The sequence below is a fragment of the Oncorhynchus kisutch genome, unplaced genomic scaffold, assembly GCF_002021735.2.
Source record: "Oncorhynchus kisutch isolate 150728-3 unplaced genomic scaffold, Okis_V2 scaffold2398, whole genome shotgun sequence".
NCBI lineage: Eukaryota > Metazoa > Chordata > Actinopteri > Salmoniformes > Salmonidae > Oncorhynchus > Oncorhynchus kisutch.
Window position 1 is genome coordinate 4914 of NW_022264343.1, and position 4913 is coordinate 9826.

Consider the following 4913-nt stretch of genomic DNA (forward strand, 5'->3'; position numbering starts at 1 on the left):
CCTCGCTCCACCCCTCCTCCATCTACCCTCCTCCTTCGCTCCACACCTCCTCCATCCACCCTCCTCCCTCCCCTCCGCTCCACCCCTCCTCCATCCCCCCTCCCTCCTCGCTCCACCCCTCCATCCACCCTCCTCCTTCGCTCCACACCTCCTCCACCACCCTCCTCCCTCACTCCACCCATCCTCCATCCACTCTCCTCCCTCACTCTACCCTCCTCCCTCACTCCACCCTCCTCCATCCACCATCCTCCCTCACTCCACCCCTCCTCCATCCACCCTCCTCCTTCGCTCCACACCTCCTCCATCCACCCTCCTCCCTCGCTCCACACCTCCATCCCTCCACACTTCCTCCGAGACCTCAGATATATTACCAAACACGATCATCTCACTCATTTAGCTTACCCCTTTATTTTACAGTGTGAAAATTAACCTAGTATGTTACTTACACAATCAAATGATAACAGTTTCCTTTAAAAATATCATGACACCATAATAACCAATACATCAATAGTTTGTTCATTTTAGTTTCATAACAGCAAACAAGTGCCACTAGTCACCATACACCATTAACCACCACTGTGTGTAGACTACATTTAACTAAACACGTTTTAGACATTTTTGCAAATGTATAAAAATAAAAAAACTGAACTGTCATATTTCCATCAGTATTCAGACCCTTTACTCAGCACTTTGTGAGGCACCTTTGGCAGCGATTACAGCCTGGAGTCTTCTTGGGTATGACGCTACAAGCTTGGCCACACCTGTATTTGGGGAGTTTCTCCCATTCAGATTTTTTTCCAGTCTCTCCAGAGATGTTCGATTGGGTTCAAGTCCGGGTTCTGGCTGGGCCACTCAAGGACATTCAGAGACTTGTCCCGAAGTCACTCCTGCATTGTCTTGGCTGTGTGCTTAAAGGTCGTTGTCCTGTTGGTAGGTGAACCTTTTCCCCAGTCTGAGGTTCTGAATGCTCTGGAGCAGGTTTTCATCAAGGATCTCTCTGTACTTTGCTCCGTTCATCTTTCCCCGATCCTGACTAGTCTCCCAGTCCCTGCTTCACTGCTGGGATGGTGCCAGGTTGCCTCCAGACGTGACGCTTGTCATTCAGGCCAAAGAGCTGCAGAGATGGTTGTCCTTCTGGAAGGTTCTCCCATCTCCACAGAGGAGCTCTGTCAGAGTGACCATCGGGTTCTTGGTCACCTCCCTGACCAAGGCCCTTCTCCCCCGATTGCTCAGTTTGGCCTGGCGACCAGCTCTAGCAAGAGTCTTCTTGGTTCTAAACTTCTTCCATTTAGAATGATGGAGGCCACGGTGTTCTTGCAGACTTTCAATGCTGCAGAAATGCTATGGTTCCCTTCCCCAGATCTGTGCCTCGACACAATCTTGTCTCGGAGCTCTATGGTCAATTCCTTCGACATAAAGGCTTGGTTTTTGCTCTGACATGCACTGTCAACTGTGGAACCTTATATAGACAGGTGTGTGCCAATCAATTGAATTTACCACAGGTGGACTCCAATCAAGTTGTTGAAACATCTCAAGGATGATCAATGGAAACAGGATGCACCTGAGCTCAATTTTGAGTCTCATAGCAAAGGGTCTGAATATTTATGTAAATAAGGTATTTCTGTTTTTTATTTTAATAAAAGTGAAAAAATTGGTGTAAATCAATGAGGATTTTTTTATTTTTTATCCATTTTAACAAAATGTAGAAAAAGTCAAGGGGTCTGAATACTTTCCGAATGCACTATATATGGTGTAGACTGTATGGTGTAGGACTGTATGGTGTAGACTATATGGTGTAGACTGTGTGGTGTAGACTAGACAAAATGGTGTAGACTATAAGGTGTAGACTATAAGGTGTAGACTATAAGGTGTAGACTATAAGGTGTAGACTATTGTAGCCTATAAGGTGTAGACTATTGTAGCCTATAAGGTGTAGACTATTGTAGCCTATAAGGTGTAGACTATTGTAGCCTATAAGGTGTAGACTATTGTAGCCTATAAGGTGTAGACTATTGTAGCCTATAGGTGTAGACTATTGTAGCCTATAAGGTGTAGACTATTGTAGCCTATAAGGTGGAGACTATTGTAGCCTATAAGGTTTAGACTATTGTAGCCTATAAGGTGTATACTATTGTAGCCTATAAGGTGTAGACTATTGTAGACTATAAGGTGTAGACTATAAGGTGTAGACTATTGTAGCCTATAAGGTGTAGACTATGTAGACTATAAGGTGTAGACTATTGTAGCCTATAAGGTGTAGACTATTGTAGACTATAAGGTGTAGACTATTGTAGACTATAAGGTGTAGACTATTGTAGACTATAAGGTGTAGACTATTGTAGACTATAAGGTGTAGACTATTGTAGACTATAAGGTGTAGACTATAAGGTGTAGACTATAAGGTGTAGACTATAAGGTGTAGACTATAAGGTGTAGACTATAAGGTGTAGACTATAAGGTGTAGACTATAAGGTGTAGACTATAAGGTGTAGACTATTGTAGACTATAAGGTGTAGACTATTGTAGACTAAGGTCTAGACTATAAGGTGTAGACTATTGTAGACTAAGGTCTAGACTATAAGATGTAGACTATATGGTGCAGCCATCATTACTGTGAAACCACCTTCTAACTCCCTCATCAAGTGTGTATATATATATAACTACTTCATCAGGGATGTGTGTGTCATTATTTGACTTTTTGACATATAGATAACAACCTCATCAGGGGTATGCATATACTGTATGTACAGATGTCGGATCTTGATTTGAGCCAGTTTGCTACAGCAGGAAAATAATCCCGTAGCAACAGGAAATGTGAATTATTTTGTGGATTATAATTAATGGACATTTTTGTAGGGGTTGATACATTTTTCGTTAGGGGAAAATCAAGTCTGGAATTTCTAAGTGGAAATTAAAAACTTCAGAATCCTTTTTAAAACTCAAATACACTACATTTTTGCAATTCTCAGCAACAAAAGAGTTATCAAATTAATCCAAAGTCTGTACTTGTTTTGGACATATGCATGTCCATGTCCATAGTATTTTTTCCTTCACAGGATTTGGTTGCTGACGTCCTCAGTGCTACGGCTCATTCACTATCTGTCTACACTTCCCCTTCCATTCTGATTGACATATCTATGGTCCTATTTAGAAGGTAGCATTGAGCTGTCACTCTGCTTGTCTGCGGGGGACTGGGATGTGTGCTTCCTGCTTAAAGGCTACTGTTGCTATGGTTACATACTGAACAGTACCCGACACCAAGGTTAGAAAAAAGTCACTTCTTTCTCAGGTAGTTCAGAAATAGAAACGTTAAGACCCGTCACGGAAATGTAATTTGGGCGCTTTAGCACGGGTTTCTTAGAAAACACTATGTTCTTTCTAGCCCGTATAGGAACAACTTTCAGGCCTGATTTCAGGCCAACATAATGGAAAGGAGAAAGGGAGCTCAAAAGGACAGATTCTCTAAAATAACGAGTGGAGTAAGAAGAAAAGAGCATCCTTGTGTCGCTCAACCCTTTTTGTGACCATTTCTATACGAGACATGCCAAGGTTAATTCTCGTTTAGCTGGGAACGAGACCTCTCTGCCGTCAACTCCAACCGCAGCCATTGTCTATTGTGTTGTCAGGTGAATTCTATGACACTGTTACTATGTACAGTTTATCCTATACCGTTAATTACAACCTGATCACAATGTGCTCCATTCTGCGCCCACGATACCTTCTCAGGCAAATGAGTCTCTATCCCAGGGAGGGATTGGTATTATGATCATGGTAATTCATGCTGTGTGTCCTTGATGTTTTCCCTTCCTCTCATTGTCCTCACGGTATTTGTTAGTGTAGCAGACTGTGCGTGTGTGTTCTCTGTTTACTCAGTACATGGCTCTCTATCTCTTAAAACAGCATTAAGATTCAATAACATTTAAATCACTTTTTTTTTTTACGTGGTAAAATAAAGTTGCTTGGTTGTTTTTGAACCAAATAGAATGTAAAATGTCCATGTAGATGGATAGTTCCGCTTCATGCAAGACGGGGACAAAGAAACAACAAACCAGTGCAGTTCAGTTGAAATAAGTTTTCTCTGCGTGAAACAAAATGATTTGAATGAAATTGAGTTTGAAAAAGACGGCCACTAAATTAAACGTTTGACATGATGTAAGTTAGCTCTAATTACCTATATAAACGTGACTCACTCTGTCACAACATGCATGTTCTACACATGGTCAAAAAATATAGGAAATTAGTGTTAATTGTCTCTTTCTCTCTGTGTCTCATGAGCACCTTAATTGTTGAAGATGGGAGCTAACGTGCTGTAATGAGTGGAACATAGCTCCGGCTACGTCCACTTTGCACAGTAAATATAATTCATCAGACACCGATGCATCCCAAATAGCACCCCATTCCCTTTGTAGTGCACTGCGGGCCCTGGTCAGAAGTAGTGCACTACATAGGGATTAAGGTGCCATTTGGGATGCAGGCAGCCACTCTCTCCCATGTGATGAGACCATATGGAACAGCTAACGAGTTATAATCCGTATGATGGCAACTACTTTGTCAAGCTGTCAAGATGTATAACTAGCTAATAGCCAACACAAGTTTACAGCCAAAACATGTTCTCAAATGGGCTTTAAGCTCAAATGTAATGAATTGAAATGGAGATTGAACGCCCACCCTCAAGCCAGGAAGTAAATTGCATTTCAAATAAAGGTACTGTCTCTAAACTGAAGGGACCATATAAGTAGTTATTTGTGTCTATGCTATATCTAGTAATCATGAAATTAAAGGGGCAGTTGAAACAATCACAAAGCGAATCTCCCCGACCCTGTTTCAGTAGAAAGCTGAGAAATGTAACCACTCTCAAATTCATAGACAGAGCTACAGATGTATGATCATAATTTGACCTACAGTGCATTCGG